General features: G+C 36.7%; 1 long non-coding RNA gene and 1 pseudogene across 1 annotated transcript; one reads left to right on the top strand and one right to left on the bottom strand.

The window, feature by feature from the left end:
- Positions 1-6,419: 6,419 nt before the first annotated feature.
- LOC118354849 (uncharacterized) lies at positions 6,420-26,673 on the bottom strand. The gene is made up of 4 exons (XR_004816165.2): positions 26,556-26,673; positions 25,860-26,260; positions 17,476-17,535; positions 6,420-6,594 (listed from the first exon to the last, which is right to left on the bottom strand). It is a non-coding gene; the product is annotated as an uncharacterized LOC118354849 (long non-coding RNA).
- LOC112647151 (MICOS complex subunit MIC26-like) lies at positions 23,953-24,785 on the top strand (annotated as a pseudogene).
- Positions 26,674-26,991: the final 318 nt, after the last annotated feature.

Raw genomic sequence — 26,991 nt, 5'->3', positions numbered from 1 at the left:
TACTATTTCTCTTAAGTAACCCCGTTTCCCCCACAAACCAACTGCAATGAATGGAATTCTGAAAGGTGGAATTTTAGAACTTGATCAGTTAAATGGGATCCAGTTTTTCTACTGCCACGGAAGTCCTGCCATGGAGACAATGGCCTATCTCCCAAGAAGCAGGCAAAAACAACTTCATGACTTCCCCTAAGTGTCCAGTATACTGTGTCTTTCCTCTAACCATAGCTCTGCACACTGACTTTCAAAAAGTTCTAGATTATTTCAGGATTAAGTCAGGTGCTAAATATTAAAGTTGGTCCATTCCAAGAGGGCAATTATCTAATCTGTTAATGAAAGAGCAGTCACATATCATAGCAAAATCTCCTCTGGTATATTCATTACAGGCAAAATGAGGATAAGTGGAACTTGCTTTATCTCTTTATTAAGTTAGAAAAATGACTACATATATTTTCCAGATAAGAGACTGTTTCGAAGACGAACCTCTATGGTATTTTACAAATGTAGTTTTCATTTTCTTTTTACCAAGGAAATTCAGAATAACTTGTCTCACTGTAAATCACAGTAACTCTAGTTGTTTTTTCTCTCTCCAAATGAGACATTGCCTGACATCTAACATGTGGCAAGATCTGAGAAAAGTTTCCACAAATTGGTAAAATTCTTTCTACATGAATATGTAATGTAATCTTCTTGTTAAACAAGAATAGATAATTTCTCCTAAAATGAATGCAATAAAGGGGCATAGAAAGAATAAATAATTCTAATACTGTTCTTTAATTCTGCTTGTAATTTTCCAAATTCCAGACTGATGGCAACATAGTGGGCCTATTCTATTACATATTATTTCAAAATGCTCATGCTCCTTGGAGAAATTCACAGGGACAGTCGTTACTAAAAAGCCCCCAAATGTGGTAAACTTGCATCATTTTATAGCAAAAGAAAAAGTCATTATTTTGTCCTATTTGTCTATACTATTTATGCCTGCATTCAACAAACATTTATTGAGAACCAAATATGGAGACAGGCATTATGCTAAGTGTAATAGGAGAGCCTATAAAAACATAATCTTTGTCTTCAAGGAATTCACATTTTAATTAGGGAGATGATAATGATGATGATAATGTTGATTATGTTAAGCACACAATCACTGATTATGAATGGGACACTGTGCTAAATTATCTACTTATCCAATTTCATGTAATATAACCCTCCACCCAAATAACTTATAAGATGGATGTTATTATTATTCTTACCTTACAGATCAAAAAACTGAAGCTCACTGACTAGCCAATGATGACATAGCTAGTAAGTAGGTAGATCTAGGATATGAACCCAGGAAGACTGACTCTGCTAAACTAGAAGTTATACATAAATAACCTTAATACAATGTTGAAAGTAGAACATCTTCTAGAAGAGGGACAGATAAAATGCCACAAAAATTGAACGTACAGGTAACTTTTAACTAGGACAATCAAGAGACACTCCATGGAGGTGGGATGGAGGAAATTCTGAAATTGGGAGAAGGAAATTCTAGGCAGTGGAAACAGCATGAGCAGTGGTACAAAGATAGGAAACATAAAGTAAAGTTTAAGAAAAAGCAGATAAATCTAGTTTGGTGCCAAGTACACATTAATGCGTGAAGCAGGAAATAAGATAAAAAGACAAGTGAGGATCCTTTCATAGAAGGCCATTAAAAGTAGACATTTATATGATGCTTTAGAGTATACAAGATTCTATGAGGCAGCTATTATTTTCATTTTACAAAAGAGAAAATTGAGGTCCAGAGTGACATTTCTGGCCTAGGGTCATGTAGCCAGCAAGTTTTAGATCTCATTAATTTATTCAAAAGATATTCATTAGTCCAGGGACTGTGCCAGGTACTAAAGACAGCCATGAACCAGACACAGGCGTTGTCTTCACAGCACTGCCAATCTAGGAAGGAAAGACAACCATTATAAAGCAAGTCCTTATAATCAACTATGGTGTGTGCCACAATGGAAAAATTGTAAGGTGCTTTGTAACCCTAATATCCTAGAAACCTACCTGGAAGTAGGAAAGGCGTCAACAATGAAGTGTCATTTAAGCCTAGATCAGAAAGATGCACAGGAGTTAGCCTGATACTGGGGATGGTGTGGGGAGGGCATATAGTAGAGAAGAATATTACAAGCAGAACATTCCACATACGTATGAAGCTCAGAGGAAACAGAAATGTGACATCCTCCAGACAGTGAGAAGTTTAAAGGATAGAGTCAAGAAAGGAGAAGCTGGAGAGAGTGGCAGATATCAGATTCTGAGGATAGAGGGGCATCTAGCAAAAGATTTTAAGCAAGACGTGGGAAGGACAGGAAGAGTGACATGGTTAAATTTTGGTGTCAAAAGAACAGTAAGGATGTAAAAGAGAGCTAAATTATATTGGATAGGATGGGGACCAGTCTGAAGGCAATACAACTCAAACCCAACACGATGTGATTTGAAAATCACTTTCTACTTTTTCTCAGGAGGTAGCAGGGTGTTCTAGAAGCTTTAGAGCAGGTAAGTGACATCAATTGATATATGCATTAGAAAGATTCACCTGGAGCTGCATGGAGTAGGCAACAATAACTCACCCCATTCTTTTTTTCATTCAATAAATATTTGTCAAGTACCTATTATACGTTAAGCATTATGCAATAGTTTTAGGCCTGGAAATAGGAAGCACATGTGACATTAGCTGAGTTGCAAACAAATTTTTAAAGCCCATAGTCTAATATTCCTTTAAGACTCCATTTGAAAGACCCCATCCCAAAAGCTTTCCCTGTCTCTGCTCTTCCAATGCTACTTCAAATTTGAATTAGCATAGCCACTTAGTCTGTTCCAATGAAATCACACAGCCTTGCTGCTATTATTTCAGAATCATTCACTGACACATGTCTTGTCTCTCAAGTGTTCTTCAAGACTTTCACCTGCATTGTTTTTAAGTTCTGGGGTGCCTAATGCAGTCTGGACACACAACAAATGTTTAGCTAAGAGGGCTGAGTGACTGGATGAATCAACAAATGGATAGGATTGCATGAGGCCATTCTTTGAATGTTTGCTGCTATATTACATTTTATCCTGAGTTCCATTCCCCCATTATTCCCTGAAGACAAGAGTTACATACACATTTAAACTTACAAAAATTTTCAGCCCTGTAAATACTATAATATCATCCTCAGTCATTCTTGATTCTTGCCTAAGGAAGGCCCGTGGCTTGGATTATAAATACCATGGTGGTCAGTGTTGTAAAAGTGCAAGGCAATTAGAGAGAGAAATAGATTTGTACCCTCACTATTCACAAAATATTTAGTGTGTGAACAAGCTTTGACCATCAAGCTTTGCTGATGACCATCTATTTTCTACAAGCAAAAGGAAACATGCATTTAACATTTCTATATGCCCATAAATGTGTGAGAAGTAGTATTTGCATTATTTCATTTTTAAGCTTTATGAAGACCACAGGGAATATGCATGGATTTCTTCTAATGCTCAAATGTTTACTTCACTTCTGGATATAACTTGATTTAATAGAACAGGGAATATGTTTTGCATCATGCGGACTGCAATTGGTCATTGCACAATTGTGATAGGGAATTAGCACCTCACCTTTCAAAAAACTAGTATCTCAGGAGTAAAGTAGCATTCAGCAGCTTTGTTTGAGTGGCTGGCTTAATTTGCTCGGCCTTACATTCTCTGTTAACTGTGGTTATGAGCTCACTGTTGTTTATTTTACAGACCTAGAAGTCTTTGGCTTTCAATCAACTTTTATGTTTTCTTCATAATTTTCTAACTTGTAGGTTTGTTTCTGTTCTTTTGATCCCTCAATTTATGATTTTTAGCTTTCTTTTTTTTTTTAATTAATTAATTAATTTATTTATTTATGATAGTCACAGAGAGAGAGAGAGAGAGAGAGAGGCAGAGACATAGGCAGAGGGAGAAGCAGGCTCCATGCACCGGGAGCCCGATGTGGGATTCGATCCCGGGTCTCCAGGATCGCGCCCTGGGCCAAAGGCAGGCGCCAAACCGCTGCGCCACCCAGGGATCCCGATTTTTAGCTTTCAATAACAAACTTTATTTAGATTAGTTTCCTAAGGCTGCCATAATAAATTGCCACAAATTTGGTGGCTTAAAACAACTGAAATTAATTTTCTTACAGTTCTGGAGACCAAGTCCAAAATAAAAGTGTTGGTAGGATTGGTGCTTCCTGGAGACTCTGAGGAGAATCCATTTCATATACCTCTCTCCTAGTTTCTGGTGGCTCTCAGCAATCTTTGGGACCCCTTGGCTTATAAATGCATCACTCCAATCTCAGTCTCTATCTTCACATGGCCTTCTTCTATATCTATTTGTCTTTTCCTCATCTGTCTGCTATAGAAACGTGTCATTGGATTTAGGGCTCAGCAAGTTCATCCAGGATGATCTCTTCAGATCCTTAATATAATTACATCTGCAAAAAAATCCTTTTTTCCAAGTAAGGTCACATTCACAGGTTTGGGTGGGCATATCTTTTGGGGTGGAGATGGGGTGGCCACCATTCTACTCACTACAACACTTACACTAAATTCTTTTTTAATGTAAATTTAAATACTGAAAAATCCCACAAGAAAAAAAAAAATAATTGGTATTATAAGTCTGAAATTCTCTAGCTCCTAACCCTTTTTTTCTCACTGAAACAATCGTTTTGTAATGAAAGCTTCATTATAAATGAACAAATAAATTCATATAAAATTTTTTTAAATCCAAGCTTTCTTAGGATTGTAATTGATTGTATAAATGAGTTAACTTTTGTAAAGCACTCAAAATACCTCACACAAAATGCATTATATGAGTTAGATAAATAATAAAATTAATGTATGTTATCAAAGAGCAGAAGACTGTACTATTGTCCTATTTTTCAGATGAATGAGCTAAGGTTCAGTTTCTAGCCCAAATAGTGAGAGGTCATATTGTCTGACTCCAAAGCCTATGTTCTTCCACTGCACCAGGGTGTCCTCAGTCAAACTGGGGGAAAGCAGGCTGAATATTACCATGATTTTGCTCACAATGACCCTGAACCTTGGTCAGGGTTGATCCACCGGAGAAGGGAAGTTGTGGTACCAGAGAATATTCTGGGGCCAAGTCAGAGGTTAGTTACCAACAAAATGGTCTGAAATTTGCTAAGGCAGAAGAAACATGAAAGTCTGTGAGAAAATATAAGTAAATTGAGGACTGATGGAATAAAAAAGGGATTATACGCAAAACAGAGAAACTAACTGGCAGTTTTTGGGAAATGGAATTAGATGAAAATAGGGTATGTAGTGAGTCGTTGTGAGGAGAGGTAAATGCTTCATGTCACCCAGTAGCTGAGTTCTTCAAGGGCCAGCCCTCCCTGCAAGACATACATGATAACATATTCTTCATAAAGGCTGAGTAAAGGGACACCCCAACCATGGCTGAGGTACAGCAGAGGTGTTATTTCTCATAACCCCCATAGCCCAGCACGGAAGAACAAGAGAACAGGAGAGAAGGAAATCAGGTATGTTTCAGAAAGAAATGCAGGGAGCTGGGTGGGGGATGGGTATTAAAGAGGGCATTTGTTACGATGAGCACTGAGTGTTGTATATATATGATGAAACTGAATTCTACTCCAGAAGCCAATATTGCACTGTATGTTAAATAACTTAAAAAAAAAAAAAGGAAAGAAAAAGAAATGCAAAATGTAGGCCCCTGAATCATGTGCCATTTAGGTGAAATAAGGTTATCAGTGCTTGTTGTTTATAAAGATGTACACTGACAAAACATGAGAGACTCCTAACTTTGGGAAAGGAACAAGGGGTAGTGGAAGGGGAGGTGGACAGGGGTATGGGGTGACTGGGTGACGGGCACTGAGAGGGACACTTGACAGGATGAGCACTGGGTGTTATATTATATGTTGGCAAATCGAACTCCAATAAAAAATACATATAAGAAAGAAAGAAAGAAGAAAGAAGAAAGAAAAGAAAGAGAGAAAGAAAGAAAAGAAAGAAAGAGAAAGAAAGAAAGAAAGAAAGAAAGAAAGAAAGAAAGAAAGAAAGAAAGAAAGATGTACCCTCTTCTACTTTTCTAAATTTTCAGGGAAAACATATTCTCATTTTGTAGTAGAAAAACAAACAAAAACTACTTTAAAGGCCTCCTCTACTAAAAAATAAACATTCTTTGTAGACCACACGCTCTGATGGGAATTCAAACTGTATCCGCTGAGAACTAACAGAGGTCAAAGAGAGAATGGACAAAACATGTAGAAGCATCAGGATAAATAATAATAGTAATAAAGAGTGCATGGCATTCTTTATGTGCAACTATATCTGTTATTGCAAGAGCTTTCATTAGGAGAAGGAGAATATTAAATGGAATGATGAAGGAGATGAACAGTTAAATGAATACTCTGAATCAGTATTTATTGGAGAAGACAATGGGGAAATTCCTGTTCCAAGGACACATTTTATGGCAAAGCAGAGAATGGCCCTGACAGAGATTCTTCAGTCTCTGAGGAGAAGGTATGGAGCAACTTGAGGAACTCTGTGCAGTAAATCACCAGGACCAGATGGTATTCATCCATGGGTTCTGAATGAGATAAAGTGGGAAATCATGAGTTCAGTGACAAGGATATATAATAGATACTTAAAAACAGCCAATATCCCTGAAGATTGTGAAGTCATTAATATGGTATCACATATGTGTGGTGTGGTGTGGAGTGAGTGTGTGTGTGTGTGTGTGTGTGTGTGTGTGCGTGTGTGTGAGAGAGAGAGAGAGAGAGAGAGAGCTTCTTGCATGTTCTGGGCCTCTGAGGGGTGGGAGGGATGAAGGAGGTTTTCTTTTTTTTTAAGAGCGAAGAAAGATTTCTTGAAAAAACAAAGGATAGAGGAGTTTTAGTTTGTGAAAAGAATATCAAAAGACAAGAGACTAAATTTTAAAGACACTTAATAACATTTAAGCAGTTAAGTGGTTATTTTCCAGGTACTCTGGGAGATGCTAGGGATAGAAAGATTAATGAACATGCCTTCCATCTAAAAAGAAGGCTTATAGCCTTGTAACTTCAGCTATATTCATGGTCCTGCTATTGGCTTTGGAAGGCATCTAGCAGGCAATGTAGCATCTTTAAGCACTACCAGAGGACACAAGCAATATCTGGTGATTCTTTTCTTCCTTACAAAATTGTAGGTTTGGGTTGTTTGGTAAAATCTGGAGGCCTAAAATGCACGTATTGACTTTTGCTTCTCTCTCATAGGATCCAATCTCTGAGGTACTCAGAGGTAGCTAAAATGTATGGAGCACCAGGATCTTGCTCAGTTCTTTACCTATTACCTCATTCTCATTTAATTATCATAACTGTTAAGATGTGATAGACCTAAAATCTTAATCTTTGCAGTCTAATTCCAAAGTTCAAGCTTTTAGCCATTACTCTCTACTGTCTCTCTATGTGTATGTTTTATTTATAAAGGGAGTTGAAATTTTCACAAAACAACTCTTGCCCTTGTTACATACAATTCTCTTCTCTTTCATTGAAAGAATGATGGTCCCAAATGCCCAAACTAATTTCATAGTCCACCAATGGCTCACAGTCACAGTTTGTTTAGATAAATAGGAGTAAATCAGTAAATAGCCATATTCTCTTTGACTCTGAGGAATTCTAAAGCTAAATGAAAGCTCTACTATTAAAATCTCAATACATTAAAAAGGGTAAATCAGACGACTTTTAAATTGTCTTGTACCATTGCAAGATGCTTTTAACACAGGGGGAAGGCCCATTTCTTCCACTCCTTCTCTTACGTTTTTTTCTCTAAATACAATGTTGAATCAAATCTTCCAGCTGCTCTCATTGGGTAGAGCCCCAAGAGTATTACTTACACTGCTCTGAAATCCGACCACCTGAAACATCTACCCACTGATTCTAGTTTTACCCCTTGGAGACACACAGAATATTCAAGTAATTCTTCTGCCCAACACCCTTCAAATATTTGGAATGCATTCATGTCCCTCCTAAGTGTTTTCCTCCTTAGAATAAACATTTCTAGGGCAGTCTGGGTGGCTCAGCAGTTTAGCGCCGCCTTCAGTCCAGGGCAGGATCCTGGAGACCCGGGATGGAGTCCCAAGTCTGGCTCCCTGCGTGGAGCCGGCTTCTCCTTCTGCCTGGGTCTCTGTCTCTCTCTCTCTCAGTGTGTGTCTCATGAATAAATAAATAAAATCTTAAAAAATAATAATAAACATTTCTAGATCCTTCAACCATGTACAAATGAAGACATAAAATCCAACCCAAACTGGTGTAAGCAAAAGGAGGCTTCATTCGCTCATACACTAGAAAAGGCCAAGGATGTGACGCCTGGGTGGCTCAGTGGTTGAGCATCTGCCTTTGGCCCAGGGTGTGATCCCAGAATCCAGTATTTAGTCCCACATCAGTCTCCTTGCAGGAAGCCTGCTTCTCCCTCTCCCTCTCCCTCTACCTATGTCTCTGCCTCTCTCTCTCTCTCTCTCTCACTGTGTCTCTCATGAATAAATAAAAATTGAAAAAAAAGAAAAAAGAAAAGGCCAAGGATTGTTCTAGCTTCTGGCATGGCTTGATCTGGGGCGAAAGTAATATCACCAGGATAGACTTTCCATTTCTCTCAGTACTGCCCTCCTCCATAGTGGTTCCAGTCCTCCTTATAATATGGCTGAACAGCCCCAGACTTTGTATCTTCTCATGCATAAAGTCCAGCAGGAAAATGTGAATTTCTTTCCAGAAAATTCAGCAAAACTTCTCTTCCATCCCATTGGCTCTGATTAGACCAGTGCTCAATCTTCCAACTATTACTATGGCAAATGGTATTAAATACTTTGATTAGCAGAGCTTAAGTCACATGTCTATCTCTGAAAACATATAGACTAGAGAGGTCGTCTTCAACAGAGAGATTTTAGGGATGGAATATTTATTCAGTAAAGGTTGCATAATAAAAAGACAATAGCTGTCCATTAGATACTGTTACTCATATTTCATAGTTCCAAACCAATTCATCAAAGTGGCCTACCACAATAAAACATATCACTAAATCCTTGGAACTTTTCACATGTTGTGGGAAGAGGGATTGGGGCTGGGCCAGAATGCCAGGGTTATGTCTGCCATAAACCAAGAGGATGCCCCAATGGCATAGTAACTCCTACTTATTCCTCAACTGTAACCTCCTCTGTGTAGTTCTTCCTGTATCCTTCAAGCAGTTGCTCCCTTCAAGAGCTCTTATTAGTACTTCTACTATATTGTAGTTATTCATGTCTCAGGCTTATGTTCTTCCTGACAGTGGGTTCCTTGAAGATGGGGATTTTAAAATACATTTCTGTATCCCTCACACCGAGAAAACACCTCACACGCTTTAAAAAGAGGCCTACAATGCCTGCTATTTGAATAAATTATTCTGAGATCGGGGAAGAAGACACCCCATAGCAACTCTGAAAGTGTGAAATCAACAGTGCATCTTTCTCTCTCTTTTTTTTTTTAAGATTTTATTTATTTATTCATTTTTAAAAAGATTTTATTTATTTATTCATTTATTATTATTTATCCAATATTTATTCATTTATTTATTTATTTATTTCATTTTATTTATTCATATTCATTTATTCATTATTTATTTATTTATTCATTATTACTTATTTATTTTATTTATTTATTCAGAGAGAGAGAGGCAGAGACCCAGGCAGAGGAGAAGCAGGCTCCATGCAGGAGGCCTGACATGGGGCTCGATCCCGGGACCCCAGAATCACACCCTGGGCCCAAGGCAGGGGCTAAACCGCTGAGCCACCCAGGCGTCCCAACATCTGCATCTTTCTCTCTATCTGTGTGGGTTTCAGCATCCATATCCATAAAATCACTGGGGAAGAAAAGTTTCAAATTCCCTGACATACTGGGGCAGGGGTGGTAACAAAGCAAAACTGAGCATTAAGCATAGATGGTCCAGAAGGTGGGGAATTAATTATCAAATAGACAAGGAGTTGTAGACAGAGATTACAGATTTAGGCAGGTAAGTTAAAAAAAAAGTCACAAATGTTAGAAATTTCTGTCAGTGAGAACTCAATTGCTTATAGAGTTGGTAGGAAATGAGCTAAGGACTGATTCTGTTTACTCTGCTCCTTTTTAAACTGTCATGCATGCCAAGAAAGGGAAGAAGGGTAGGGATGAGTCTGGAGAAAACTGACCTTCACTAGTGTAAGAGCTGATTTCCAATCCTCAGCTGAGGTGGGAAGAAGAGACTCAACAATAGGTATTTATCAAGCACCCTGTGCTAAATATAAGGGCTACAATGATGAATAAACTAGACCCCCATCACTGGACTCACATGCTATTGCCCAGAGCTAACGAGAATTACTTTACCCAGTCTCATTTATGTAAGACTGAGGCAATACTTACAAAATACCTTAAGCTCCTCATATAAAATAAGTCATATAAATGACTTAACTGAGGAAATCATTGGGTATATTAATCTTTCAAGGGGCCAATGTTATGCCAGCAGGATGCAGATGATATCGATGTTATTCCTTTGCCTCAACTAAGGTGACAAGTCAGAGAAGAAAACATGAAAACAGAAGCTAACCTTAAACCAAGTCCCATGCCCACAGCAATGTTACTATATGCCCACGGGTTACCTGCACGTAGAAATGAAATCAGAGCCATGCCCCTTGCCGATATTGTTGCAGGGATATAAGATAGCAAAGAATGAGATTGATGCTTTTCTTTCTGCCTCTTAAAGACAATCATTATTCCTCAGATGACAATTTGTAAGCTCAACCTAATTATGACCAAACTGATTAAAAGACGTATAACATAAGGATTAGCATTAAGGTAAATGCTGCTTAACTTAGCCACCAAGGACACAGAAAGAATAGTTATGTTGTTCAAGAAGTTGTTTGGAATATAAGAGTGATTTCTGCCAGTAAAATCTAGCCTTAGTAAATTATTTAGCACCATCTTTTTCTTATTTGAACTCCCAAACTGGAAACTTCCTAGGATCAAATATTCCAAAGACATGGCTCCTATGTTTATGAGGAAGGCAACTGCCACTAGACATCAGAGATAATTCTGGGCTCCAGGAAGCTGCCTGTATTCTCTTAGCCTCAGATGTCCTATCCACAAAATAGGGATGATACCTTACAGGGGTTAGGGTGAGCAATAACAGAGCAACCACACCTAAAATATCTAGTACAGTATTTGGGAACTAAAAGGTTTTCAATCAATGTTTGCTCCTCTCTCTCCGTCCCTTGTCTTCTAGGACTTTATAAAAGCTTCACTTTTTTAGCCACTAACAGTTTAAGGTAAGTAACTTAAGTATTCATTCTTTTCAGAAAAAGGAAATTTTCTTTTTTTGTTGTGTCATGACTTATAAGTACCTTTACCAAAAGGTCTAAAAAAATGAAAAGCAAGGTCAACATTTGTCCCCACAAATATTCCCCATGTTAAAAAGTCATTGTTTTATAGCAGATCCATGAGGAGTCAAAGAGGAAGATGGAGGAGACAAAAATTTGGCGTATGTACTATGTGATAGATAATCTGCATATTATATACATTACCTCATTTAATAAATACAGCAGCATCTTGGTATCTCTATGACATCAAATCTCAGTTCTGATCAAGGGCTACTATGATGAATAAACTAGCCCCCCATCACTGGACTCACATGCTATTGCCCAGAGCTACGAGATTTACTTTACCCAGTCTCATTTCTGTTGTGTGACCTTGGGCAAGTTACTTGACTTTTCTGTGCCTTAGTTTCAACTATTAGGAAAATAATAGCACTGAACTCACAAGGCAAAAGATGAGTTCATACATGTAAAACTCTTAGAACAGTGCCTGGCACATAGTAAGTATTCAACAATGTTAATAGCTGTCAACAACTACAGTAAGAATAAGAGTAACAATAATAATATTTAAAAGCCCTTAATATTAAAGGTGGCACATAACAGATGCTCAATAAATGCTTCCTGTTATTACTTAGATAATAAAAGTAAAATATGATTTTAAAAAGTATTCTCTTTCATCAAGTTTATTTCATATAGGAGCTGCCTCTATGTCAAGCAGAAATATACGAACATCCACTCTGACTTTATTTTATAGATTATTGAATCAGAAGATAACAAATCTCTTGCTTCCTTTATACTAAATCTCTTTCAGAGCTTCAATAGTGAATTGGACAAATGTTCTGATATCAGGCCATTAGGCAGAATTTCCAAGTATAGCAATTCCTCACTTCTTTCTTTGCCCTTATCCCCATAAACTGTCATAAAATACTAAGTCAATGCCTAACTGCCTCCAAGCAGGGATTGGGGGACAGGGTTGTCTTCTCTTTATTTCTGACAACCCCAATCCTCTCTGTTTCTTTCCTATCTGTTCAGTTCTTTGCCTATTACTCCTTCCAGTATACATTAAGATTCAGCAAAACAACTTATAAAGCTCCCCCTTCACCATGCCTTCTCTCAGGTTCACTAACATTGCTTTGGCTTCTCTCTGTACCTGACCTGATCCATCCTAGCCCATAGGAGACATTCAGTACGTGTTTGCTGGTTGAACAAAGGACTTTAAACTGCAAAATAATCTACATGCCAAGGAAACCAAATGCTGTTCAGACTTGGGCTCACTGCAATTATGTACTCTTTCATCATTTCTGCTTGTAGCCTCAATTAGAGAAGCAGCAGCATGTCTCTTAGACAATTTTAAAATATATGACAAATAGTTCCAGGTTACCATGTAAATAGATACAAAAGATACAATAGATCTGCCATGAACAGATCTCCTGGCACTGATCATTAGAGAGGAATAGCATTATCTGGATATTAGAATAACACTGAACAGTGAGGCTTGATGCAAAATGGGCTTTTACACCAAAGCGCTTACCTTTCCAGATGCCGTGAGGAATACAAAATATATGTTAGATCTTTCTTTTGTCCTCAGTGGGCTTATAATGCAGTTGTGTAAAAAAAAATATATGAGAGGGTTCAGAATATTTCAAGCTAAATTGCTGCTATTGAGAAAGCCCTCTGTTTCTGAGAAATGAATAATTAGTTTGAGCTAGAATTAAAAAGTACATAATAAAAAGTTGGAGTTCTCAAAGTACAAAAATACTGTAAAATTCTCTTTAACTAGGATAATAACTTTCCCCCCAAATTTATAATTTTATACATATTTCATGTGGGCTGTGGGATAATTTAGCTATGCTATATCCTATATTCTTATGAATACTATTAAAAAATACATATTCACATGAGTTACAAAGCTGTAATTCAAAATTTCAACACCTATAGCTTTAAAAAAATGATAGAATTTTAGAGCTGATTCTAATCATTTTTGAACTCAGAGCCAGATTTCTTGATTTCCTTTTCCAGAAAGTTAAGAAAAACCTAAAACATTAAAAATATGATTAATGTTTTAGTTCTTCATTCACCTAGTTTGTGGATTATCCAGCTTCCTTCCTTCCTAATGGAGAGTTACCAGACTTCTGGTCTTAACATGTAAAGCACCTAGAAGAGCTTCTTGCATGTAGTTAAGTGCTCAGTAGCTATTGCTGCTGCTACTGCTATTGTTATTACTTTTACTACTACACTGCGGCTTCCACTGTTGCTATTACTGTTACTACTATTAGTATGGCTGCTACTATTTGTTCATTGTTGACTAGCCCCCCTGACCTCATAGTGGACTGGCAGCATAAATTAAAGGACATGAGAGGCACCTGGGTGACTCAGTAAGTTGAGCATCTGGCCCTTGATTTCAGCTCAGGTCATCATTTTGGGGTCATGGGATCAATCCCTGCATCTAGCTCCTTGCTCAGTGGGGAGTCTGATTAGGATTCTCTCTCCCCATCCCCCTTCTCCATGTTCCCACATGTGTGCACTCTCTCAAATAAATTAATTAACTAATTAATTAATTAAATCTTTTGAAAGAAAGGGTGAATGAAGGGACATGAAACTTACTCTAGACCAGGAGTTCTTTACTTAGAGTCCAAATACCCTCAAGTACCCTCTTTACTTAGAATTCAAATACCCTCAAATATGTGAATTTGGATGGTAAAAATTTACATATTCATTTTCACTAACCTCTAACTGAAATTTAGCATTTCTTTCCACTATAAATGTAGACAACAAGCCGTAATAATATTAACAGTACCTGTGCTTTTGTCACCAGTAGAAATTGCAGGTGTTTTTATATCACTTTACAGTGATATATCAATTGTAGAAATATTGTTTATGTTCATCAATACTTCTCACCACTAGTGCTTATTATTTAACTCATTAATAAAAAAGCATATGAGGTGCCTGGGTTGGTTAAGTGTCCCACTCTTCGGCTCAGGTTATGATCTCAGGGTCATGAGATCAAACACCTAGTCGGACTCCCTACTCAACAGAAAGTCTGCTTCTCTCTCCTCCTCTCTCTTGCTCTCACTCTGTCCCTGCCCCTCCCCTACTGTGCTCTCTTTCTCTCTCTAAAATAAATAAATCTTTTTAAAAATAAATAAAATGTAAAAGCATATATATATTGCTGCATCATAATTCGGGTTTTCAAATATTTTGGAATTGCATATATAATATATAATTGACTTTATTTGTAATCTTATGCATTTTGTTTTGTTCATATAAAAACATAATGCTGAGAAAGATTCAGTAGGCATCATCAGACTCCTAAAGAGGTCCATAGCTCAGAAAAGGCTAGGAACTTCTGCCCTAGCCATTCACTTACAAAGCTTTTATTCATGCTCTCCCATCTGCCTCAAACACCCTTCCATTTGCCTACTGATTGATCCCTCAGCCGAAATTTGCCCTCAGTGAAACCTTCCTCTCTCCACCACTGAAAACAAATTATTGCACTTAATTGCTAAATTTGTACCTCTCTTTTACTAGCTATATGATCTTGGACAAGTAATTAAACTTTCTCAAACTCATTTTCCTCACTTGTAAAACAGTAGTAGTACATGTAATTGGAATTCCAATTACTTGGAAATAATAGTAGTGTATGTAATACTAAGAATGGCTGTGAAGATTAAGCAAGATTATGCATATTAAATGCTTTGTGTAACGTCTAGAGTAACAATTCTCATACTTTTTGGTTTCGGGACCCTTTGGTTTTGATTTAAGAATATAAAGAAAATTTGGCCTCACACAATCATCTAATTCAAGAAGAGAGGAGTATTTTAATATTCTTTTCCAATACCTGTGGGTATTTTTCTCAGATACTCTCCCAATATGACAAGTAGTAGTTAGGTTAGTTGAGATATGGAATCTGAAATGATATCAATAAACTTTTATACACTGTTGCATTAAAATACGCTGCTCTATCTTGCACACTGAATGGATCTTTTATTCACATATGATTTTATAATATCAGGCACTGGTCATTTGCAAAGCATTGGTTCACTGAATTATGCAGATCTTCAAAACATTGATACATTTCACTACACAATAAGAAAAAAAATCACATTCGTTAATAGCACTAAAATCTCACTGGAAAAGTCTTTTGATTTTAGGAAGCTGACAAGTTCACAATGCTGAACACAAATCTTCCAAAATTCTAATTTTCACATGAAAGTTCAAATTTTATCATTCGCAACAAATACTGTCAGTTGTTTTTCCTTGAAGTGACAGGCTCACTTCATTCATTTTTGAAAAAACGTCTGCCAAATACCCATGTCTGAATAAATTTTGTTTGCCTGTCAGTTATTCTTTCAAGTAAAAATGGTGTTCCATGAAAAAAAAGGTGGCTATTCTCTTACACAAGTATTTTTCCTCAGCCATCATGCAATGCTGTGTATCAAAAGTGCTTTAAATGTATTTTCCACTATGTCACATAGAGTACTGAGTAGGTATGTATCAAAGGTCTAGATTTAATAAAATTAATAATTTTTTATTGCTTCATCTAGACATTCTTAAGTGAAATTGGCATTGTTTTTCCATAGAAATAATGAACATAATAATACGTCAGTGGAACATTTTGGTGCCACTAATTTGATTCATATTGAGGCACCAACAGTTTTACCCATCATTGCTTTCACACCATTAGTGCAAATGCCAACACAGTAAAAAAAAAAAAAAAACAATAATAATAATAATAATAATAATAATAATAATAATGCCTTAGTATTATTATGAAAATTGTTTTGACCCTGTATACCTACTGAAAAAAGTCTCAGGAATCCCAAGGAACTATCAGCCACACTTTGAGAGCTGCTTAACTACATCACAGTATGTGCTTTATAAATGTTAATTATTGTTATCACTAGCTATAAAGACTGTTTTTTCTAATTAAAACTTTGGAATATAATATTTCACATGGTCTACATGTGAAGAATTAGAGAAATGGAGACTGTCCCCCTCCCCCCCCATATCATTTTTGTTCTTTTTTCATTTTGTCTTATACTATAATTATATCCACCATCCAGACATTAAGGCCCCCAGGACAACAATAAGACTTTACTTAGGCCTGCTACTCAGCATTACCCACTACCAGCTTTACACAGAACGAGTGCTTAGTAAAATACCTGTTCAATAAATGAACAAATGAACAAATGCAAATCAATCCATTCTAGACTTCCTAGTAACTGGTGGAAGGAGAGAGGTTAAAGTGGTAGATAGTTTATTTTTGTTTGTTTGCTTTTAAGATAGACATTTCAACTATTAGCAAATCAAATTTGTGGGGCAGCCCAGCTCAGCGGTTTAGTGCTGCCTTCAGCGCAGGGCGTGATCCTGGGAGCCTGCTTCTCCCTCTCCCTTGTGTCTGCCTCTCTCTCACTCCTTTCTGTGTATTCTTATGAATAAATAAATAAATAATCTTAAAAAAAAAAGAAAATCAAATTTGTATCATAATCAACCAAGGTTACACTTTATAAATAACATTATACTTAAAACTTTTTTTAAGGAGGCTCCACGCCCAGTGTGGGGCTTAAATTCATGACCCTGAGATCAAGAGTCACATGCTTTACCAACTAAGCTAGCCAGGTGCCCCATATGTCTATAACACTAAGTGAACATTAACTTTTTTCCTTATTAAAAAGATAACACATGTTAATTACAGGAAATACAGACCAAAAAAAGAAAGAGAAGAAATTAGTAGGAATTCTATCATCTAGAAATAAATTTTTAAAAAATTTTGGGATCTTGTTTTTTTTTTTCTATGCAGGTACATAATTTTTTACCTCCTGTTTTGTTACCTCCTTTTTCATCTAACGCTATATAATGACTGTCCTCCTATATTACCATATATCCTTCTCTAACATAATTTTCAAATAATATCATATATTAAATAATATCAAATAATTTCCAAATAATATTACATATTATTTGGATGTGCTTCAGAAATAATTGGTTAAGCAGAGTTTTGTTTTGATTTTTTTCCATGTTATTTCTGTCCCATCTCATCATTAGCCAGAGAAACTAGAATCAGCAGTAACATAGAATGAAACAATAAGTAAACTCAAAGTATCCACCGAGCATTTTTACCTTTCTGTCATTGTCACAAGCACCATGGCAATGAATAACACACCTACAGCAGAAATAGTCCTGAAAACAGGAAAGAAATAAAAATTTAGAACACCCACAAGTAAGACATTTTAAGATGTATCTAGAGAGAAATACACCTGGATCATGTAGCCAAGAAGACAGAATTACCCTCTTGGGAAGCCACACTGAAAAAATGCTCAATGATGGGATGTGTGGTAAACTGTTCAGCTTGTCCATTGGTAAGTCAACCCAGAAGCTGCATGAAATGAATGGGCAGAAATATAAAGACTAAAATAAGTAGGAGTTGAAATAAGAAGAACTCTATTACTGCATTGGTAAAAGGGACATTTACGTAGAAGTCAAGGGTACTCTATTCTAGATTCTGTTTCAGTGTTTTGAAAAATATATTATCAATCTTGAATTTTCTCCTTAACTTCAGAGATAGCTAGTATAGTCAATTGAATATAAAAGAAACTTCAAACTAAGAATACCACCAAAGAGAGAAAGTCAACAAGCAACACAGTGAGATTGTAAATAAGCAGGAGAAAAAATGGAACTGAAAAAACAATGGAACTGGATATCCTCAAAGAAAACTATATCAATATATATTATAAAATAAACCATATTTCATATATTATCATTATTTTATATATTAAAAATATAGTTTATTTATACATTAAGAAAACTATATCTAGATTTTTTTTATCTGTGGAGAAATGGAAACCTAATTATTTGTAATAAATTATTTAGACAGATATTTAGTTCTAAGCCCTGCCTTCTGGGAGTTATCAATTTTAAAGAACTTTTGTGCGATTCAAAATTAAATTTTTATAAATTATTGGAAATGATAATATAATAACACTTTCTATATACATGTATATATTTTCTGTGACTGATTTCTATTAAATGAAGTGAACTGCTTCATGGTAAAGACTTTAGTACCCAGATCCTTTAAGTGACTAAGGAACACTATGGATAATGATCTTAAGCCCTATCTCCACCCCTCATAATTTATTTGAATACTTCAACTGTGTCCCTCAATTTTTTATAATGCAATAAAATCAGTATCTAGATGGTTTTTAAATGCATTCTTTGAAAATTGTTTTATGTAAAATAAATTTGTTGAATAACTTAAAAATATATATAACTGTATTCTCTCTGATAATCTATGTAATAAATCAGAAGTCTGGGAGCAGTTAGTACTTTCTAATTTTTAGTAAGGTTGAGGAGGTCATTTTTTAAAAATTTTTATTTATTTATGATAGTCACACACACACACACAGAGAGAGAGAGAGAGAGAGAGGGGCAGAGACACAGGCAGAGGGAGAAGCAGGCTCCATGCACCGGGAGCCCGACGTGGGATTCGATCCCGGGTCTCCGGGATCGCGCCCTGGGCCAAAGGCAGGCGCCAAACCGCTGCATCACCCAGGGATCCCGAGGAGGTCATTTCTTTACTCAATATGGTTCAGTGCCTTAACTAAGATTCAGAGTTCCATGTTCTATTTTCTCAGCTCTTTTCGTAAAGTATTGAAAAAATTCCAACCCTCTCAAACTAGCATTTACTTCCTTAATTTACACTTAACACTCCTCCATTCCATTATTCCTCCAAGATCATTCATCCAACTAAATCTGTCCAATCTATCTAAGACAGCATCTTTACAAATCCTTGAACACACCTTCCTAAATTCTGTCTCCAAGTACTTGCCATATAACTCCTCCAATGTTTGCCCCTTTCTACCATTAGTTCCTCCTACCCAAATCAAAATGGACCTGCCTCCTTCGCCAATGTTGCCTAAATAATCCCACTCGTTTTGATCATTCATGCATTAGTTATTTTAAAGAACATAGCTCATTCATATCACCACTGACATATTGCTCTCAAGTTGTTTTCCTGAGGCTATCTTTATTCCTTGACTATAAGTTTCTTGAAGGTAAACACTATGGCTTCTAATTTTTTTGTTTCAAGAAAATGGAAGATAGGAAGAAGAAATAATAAAAAGAAGGAAGAAGAAAGAAAAAGGGGAATAAAAGGGGAAATGGAGAAGAAACAAAAACAAGAAGAAAAGCAGAAGATAAATCTCAAAAAAAAAAAGAAGATAAATCTCTGAGAGTCTATTTTCTGATATGGACAATGAAAATAATGACATGGAGTTGCCATCCCTGTTCCATGCTCTATTTTTTTTCTAATTTTATATTTCTAATTTTAAATCTAATGAACATTCTGTTTAAAACTGCAACCCTCATCTCCTCCCTTACACTCCTTTACTTCGTCTTTTTTTATATACTTATTTTTTTTAAGTTAACCTCTTTTTAAAAAGATTTTATTTTTAAGTAATCTCTATACCCTACATGGGGCTCAAACTCACAATCCCAAGATCAAGAGTCACATGTTCCCCTGACTGAGCCAGCCAGGCACCCTCTCTTTTTTATATACTTATTACCTTTAACATACTAAATAATTTACTTACTAATTATGTATGTTTTATTATTGTCTCTTCAACCCTACTCAACTCCAAGTAAGCTCTATGATGGAAGAAATCTTTCTCTATTTTGTTCCCTAATTTAACTCCAGCCCTTGAAGCAGTATCTGACACAGAGTAGATAGATAGTAAGCTCACTGAATGAATAAAGCTTTCTGCAAATGTCATAAATAAGCTCTGGAATTTTCACAAATACCCACAACAGAGTCACAGTGATCAATGGAAAAGCTGCTCCCTTGTTAATGCTACATAGCAGCATTATCAACCACCCAAAAAATGGCGATTTAGATCCCAACTAGATTAAACACCATGAAAAACTGCCAGTATAAAGAATCAAGCAGAACTTTACAGAGGATATGGCAAGTCTGGACTTCACCACAGGCCCCCTGAGGGGCTAAGTGTTAACCAAATGAAATGGTGATAAGGACTGACAGGTGGCCAATCTGGCTCAGAGGCCTTAACTACTCCCTCCCCACTCACAGTGAAAGCCACAAAGTACCTATAAAAGGGGACTTGCTGTCTCAGGAAATCTCTCTAGGCAAGTCTCAAATTTCTACTCCAGTTGGCTGAGTTGGTGTAAGCTCTCTGCCTCCAACCCAGTTGTTATCCCCTGCCCTGTGTCTTCTGATGAAGCATCCAATCAGTAGGTCTTTTTGGTTTGCAAACTAATTGTCTTTGGATCTCCTATGGCTCCACCAGAGTCCCTTAGAGAGAAAGAGAGAAGTCTAAGACAGAAGTCTACATAGCTTTTAAAAGGTATGGCTTGGGGATCCCTGGGTAGCTCAGCGGTTTAGTGCCTGCCTTTGGCCCAGGGCATGATCCTGGGGGTCCTGGGATCAAGTCCCACATCAGGCTCCCTGAATGGAGCCTGCTTCACCCTCTGTGTCTCTGCTTCTCTCTCATGAATAAATAAATAAAATCTTTAAAAAATAAGTAAAACGCATGGCTTGCAGACTGCCACCTTCAGAAATGTTTGAAAAACAGTCTTGCCACAACCTCAGAAATTACTCTCAGAGTACCCAAAGCAGTACAGTCAGTAAAGATGGGTTTAAAACTACTTCTACCACCTACAGTCAACTGGTCTCAGAAAAGCTTGATTCTCTGAACCCAAGTTTCCTATTCAAAATAAGCAAACCCCCTTCACAAGGTTATTGTGCACACAGCCTCTTTCCCCTATCTCTAGAGGTAGACAAATTTAACTTGACCTTTAAATTTTGGCTCTGTGTCATATACACTAGCTCAGTCTCAAAAAGCTAACAATATTTAGATGATGTATTGACAAGTTCCAAAGGAAATATTTCCATTACACCTAGAAAAACCTGGGCTTTGGAGTCATATAGGCCTGAATCAGTTGGTGCAGCCAGTTTCCAGGCTTTTTTCATGACCTTGGTTAAGTTACTTCCCTTCATCTATAAAACAAGTATGCAATAAATATTCACAAACTTGTTGTAAGGATTAAAATAGATAATGTATGTAAAGTGCTTGACATAGCCTGATATACTTTTGGTACTTAAGAGCTAATAGCTATTATTATTAATATTAATATAGATATGGTCTAATATATTCTCTACTGAGATGGGTACTGGGATGAAAGAGACCTGGTCTATTTTCCTTGAATGCTAGATCTGGGTCTTTTCTTCTCCAGTAGTACAGTATATTTGTTGTATGAGTGAATGAATGAATGAACAAATGAAAGAACAACATAATGATAAAAAGAACACTACAACTGAAGTCAGGAGCCCTAGATGTTTCACTTATTTCCACCACTAATTAAATAATTGAAAACCTAGATAATAGATATTAGACTTTTTGGACTTCTAAGTTCAAGCTTTTGGCTTTGGCATTGTTTGATTCTGACAAATTGTTTTCCATTTATTTTTTTCAAGATTTCATTTATTTATTTGAGAGAGAGAGCATGAGTGGCAGAAAGGCAGCCAGAGAAGGAGAAGAAGCAGACTCCCCAGTGAGTGTGGAGCCTGACATGGGGCTCCATCCCATGACCCTAAGATCAGGACCTGAGCCAAAGTCAGATGCTTACCTGACTGAGCCACCTAGGTGCCCCAATTCTGACATTATCTGCAAAGGTACAAAATATACATGATAAAAGAAAAGGAAATTCTTAACCTATCACTGAGACCTGCTGCTATAGACTGAATTGTGTCCCTTGAAAATTCATATATTGAAGCCCTAAACCCCCAGTGTGACTATATGAAGAAACAGGGCTTTTATAAAAGTGATTAAAGTTAAATTAGATCATAAGGGTAGGCCCTAATCTAATAGTGTCCCTTTTAAGAAGAGACAGCACAGAGTTTGCTCTCTCTACCATGTGAGGATACAGGGAGAAGGTGGCCCATCGGTAAGCCAGGAAGAGAGCTCTCACCAGAAACTAAATTGGCCAGCACCTTGATCTGGACTCCCCAGTCTCCAGAAGTCTGAGAAAATAAAATTCTGTTCTTTAAGCCATGCAATTTATGCTATTTTGTTATGGCAGCCTGAGCTAAGACACCTGTTATATGCTGTATCTATTAGAAATATCCAACCCTTGGGGTGAATGGGTTGTTCAGTCAGTTAAACAGCTCCTTTTGTGCAGGTCATGATTGCAGGGTCTTGGAATTGAGCCCTGCATCCGGCTCACTGCTTCTTCTGCTTGTCCCTCCCCCTCTGCTCCTCACCCCCAACTGGTACACTCTCTTTTTTTCTCTCAAACAAATAAATAAAATCTCAAATTAAAAAAAAAAGAAATATCCAACCCTACATTCAGAGTTCTCTAAGAATATAATTTTTAATCTCCACACTGCTTTCGATTCCAAACTCATAAATTTGATATTCAGAGGCTCCTTAAATGGAATTGCTATATTACAACAGCAAATTGATAATCCTGATAAACTACTAATTGGATTGAATTTATAAACACTTTCATACTATGCTTCAGAATGTTAATTACCGGTTTGAAAAGCTCATATCCTTTACTCTCTTGTTTACTTGACATTTATTGAGCAAATTTCATGTTTGTTAATAAATTACTCAGTGCAAAATCCCTAAGATATTAAAGTAAATTTGTTCACCAATTTATCCTAACAAATCAACTCTGTCAACTCTAGAAAGAATGGGAAATTCCCCTTCATTTGGTGAAGAAAAACAATGCCTTTAACAAACTCTAAAACAGCTAGGGTTGCACATTGTTTCTTGGTGGAGAAGAAATTCCTAAATAAACAGGTCTTACCTGGGAAACATTTATAGATACTTATACATTGCTCAGTATGGTAGCTATTAGCCACATGTGGCTATAGAGCACTGGAAATATGGGTAGACAAAATTGAAATGTGCCATAAGTAAAATATCTCATTAATAAGATATTTATATTTATATTCATTACATATTAAAATAATACGATTTAGGATAAGATATTCATTTATATTCATTATATATTAAAATAATAAGATTTGGGATACATAATATAAATAATATATCATTAAAATTAATTTCACCTTTTATTTTTTAAATGTGGCTACTAGAAAATTTAAATTTATATATGCAGATGGCATTATATTTCTAGTGGACAGCACTGTTCTAATTAATTCCTTGTCACACTTGAAAGTACTTAATTAAAGCAAAGTATGAATCAAGGATTAAATACGGCCAACAGATATGTCTTATTTGGGCACACAATTAAACAATTTATTAATTTGCGATATCTAAACATTGACAGATTACAAGTCAAAATGATGCTTCCAGGGTACCTGAGTGGCACAAGTCAGTTAAGCAGCGGACTCTTGGTTTGGGCTCAGATTGTGATCTCAGGGTTATGAGATAGAGCCCCATGTCCTGAAGCCCCTGCACTCAGTGCAGAGTCTGCTCAAGACTCTTTCCCTCTCCCCCTACCTCTCCTGGCTCATGTTCTCCCTCCCTATAAAATAAATAAATAAATTGTGCAAAAAAATGCTTTAAAAAAACGCTGCTTTTGCCTTCTTTTAAAAAGTCAGAAGGGCCGGAGCCACCTCTGCCAGCAACATGTTCAAGGTAATTCAGAGGTCTGTGGGGTCAGCCAGCCTGAGTCTGCTCACCTTTAAAGTCTATGCGTCACCTAAAAGGGACTCACCTCACAAAACTTCTGTGAAGGTTAATGAGCTTTCACTCTACTCAGTTCCTGAGGGTCAATCTAAATATGTGGAGGAGCCAAGGACCCAGCTTGAAGAAAGCATTTCACATCTCCGACATTATTGCGAGCCATATACAAGTTGGTGTCAGGAAATGTACTCACAAACAAATGGGGGTTAGACAGCTATGAATATCTCCAAAATGCTCCTCCTGGATTTTTTCCAAGACTTGGTGTTATTGGTTTTGCTGGCATTGTTGGACTTCTTTTGGCTAGAGGGTCAAAAATAAAGAAGCTGGTGTATCCACCTGGGTTCATGGGACTAGCTGCCTCTCTTGATTATCCACAACAAGCCACTGTATTTGTCCAGGTCAGTGGGGAGAAATTATATGACTGGGGTTTACGAGGATACATAGTCGTAGAAGATTTGTGGAAGGAGAACTTTCAAAAGCCAGGAAATGTGAAGAATTCACCTGGAAATAAGTAGAATGCTCCATGCTCTGCCCATTTTAATCAGTTATAAGTAAACATTGGGAACTCCATGCATTTTCTACAGAAAAATGGCAGAGAAGTCAGTACTGAATGTAGTAAATTGGCTTCCTTCTTCAGGAAAAACTATACCAGGCTTCTTTGTTATCTTGGGTGATGCCATACTACCAGTGGACTAATCGGAAATCCTTTCACCTACAGATAATGTCCAGCATTCGAACTCCTGGTTCTCATGTTGCTATTTATGTACATAATTAAAATTCTTAATTAAAAAAAATAAAATAAAAAAATAAAAAGTCAGAAGATCCAGAAACATTAAACCTACATTCTAACATAGCAACGACTTGCAGAAATTGATTAGCAGCTTCCGTCTTTGACCAAAGCATGAGCTTTCTAGTTCATGTTAGTCCCTAATTGGTCTGTTCTACCTCCTTTGCCTGGTTTTCATAGGTATTTGAATTTTGATGTTTGCCTATTGAGAAAAGTTCAAATGTGGAATGGAGTGGAAGAGAAACCATATGCTCTGGATTTTGGTCAACAAATCCCAGTTTAAATTCCAGTTACCCATCTAAATGGCCATAGGACTTTGAATAAGTTATAAGTTTCTCTGAACCTCTGATTTCCTCAAGAAAATGGAAATAATAACTATATTTCAGAAATTTGTAATAATTAAAGTAAAACATATTCAGTAGTTGCATCATAAAAATTGTGTAATGAATTATGTTATTACTTCTCTCCTTTAGCTGACTCAATATTTATTTGGGAATTGGGGGTATTGATAAGAAAGGTGTAACTAGGTCCTTAGTAGTTTCCATAGTGCTAAAAACACAAAGTACAAATGCTCTTTCCCTGAACGCAAAGATCTTGGGAAAGAGATCTTTCAACATTTTTCCTAGAGACTACCTGATAGTTAAAAGCAGTTTTTTAAATAAAGTTCCATTTGTATTTGTCAACTAGAAATCAAGACCTCAGGGTTTTTTGAAGTAAACTTTACCCCCTGTGTGGCGCTTGGACTTACAACCCCCAACATCAAGAGTCTCATGCTCTCTGGACTGAGCCAGCCTGGTACCCCAAGACTTCAGATATTTAAAATCTGTGCAAGCTTTCAAAACACTGAAGCCCAAACAATGGCAGACTTTTATTTCAACCGGTGCCATGTTACAGCTTTATTTACAATCCCAGCAGTTCATGTAAATTGCAGAAGCCAAACTTTTCACACCTATAGATACTATGATTTAGTACAACCAAGAGTTAAGGATTAAAGACAGTATGAAAAGGATGCAAAAACTGAGAGCACAAAGATCAATGGAAAAAGTTACCTATATTCAGAAGCCAGGATACAAACCAGAGTGATTTGTTCTGTAGACTTGCCTCTCTTGGCATAAAATTTGTATCTCATTGAACACCTTGTTCAATAATAGCCACCGACTAGATTCAAATGCCTGCCCCTCACAGTTCTTAGGTAATGATTCATATACTCTCCTAGTTTTTTGACTGCCTGAAATTACTTGTGACAAATTATTCTTCAGTGTATTGTCTGCATTACTTTTTCAAATGTTTCTATGGTTCATAGATAAGTTATCTGATGTATATTGTCCTGTCTCTCCAGTAGTAAATCAGGAATTGAAGAAAGGGCTCCTCCCAAAATTCTAGTGTAATCCACAAGTTATTCAAAGTTCTTCAAAGAAGAATTCCACAAGTTCTTCAAAGAAGAATTCTCCTAGAACACACACATAAATTCCATTTGAATACCACGGTTAGCTACAACAATAAACAAAGAGACTGGTAAAAATTAGAAAAAAGTATAAGTGAATAAATTGGGAAGAATTCTTCAGATTAATGGAAGAAACAAGTCCAAAGATTTGATGACAAATTTTTAAAAAGGAAAAACTTAATAATCTGGAGAAAAACAAATCAATAAATTAGAAAAAAATCTGTTTCAAATATGAGAAAGAAGAGCTATGTTTAAAATGTAATAAGGGGGCAGCCCAGGTGGCTCAGTGGTTTAGCATCACCTTCAGCCCAGGGCGTGATCCTGGGGAGCCGGGATCGAGTCCCACGTTGGGCTCCCTGCATGGAGCCTGCTTCTCCCTCTGCCTGTGTCTCTGCCTCTTTCTCTGTGTGTTTCTCATGAAAAAATAAATAAAATCTTTAATAAATAAAATACAGTAAGAAATCTTTTTTTCCTTATCCATCAGATGAATCGATATTTGTTTCATTGTTAACACTCATTTTGGAACAGAATGAGGTAAAATGAACAAACTTACACATTGCTTACATTAATGCCTTTATGGAAAGCAAAACCTTTTAAAAGTTCCAAGATCTGGGGTGCCTGGGTGGCTCAGTTGGTTAAGTGTCTGCCTTCAGCTCAGGTCATGATCCCAGGGTCCTGAGATAAAGCCCCATACATGGCTCCCAGCTCATGAACCTGCTTCTCCCCTGCCTGTGCTC

The sequence above is a fragment of the Canis lupus genome, chromosome 5 (genome assembly GCF_003254725.2).
Source record: "Canis lupus dingo isolate Sandy chromosome 5, ASM325472v2, whole genome shotgun sequence".
Classification (NCBI taxonomy): domain Eukaryota; kingdom Metazoa; phylum Chordata; class Mammalia; order Carnivora; family Canidae; genus Canis; species Canis lupus.
Note: the sequence above shows the minus strand (reverse complement) of the source record. Positions and strands in the feature narration are given on the sequence as shown.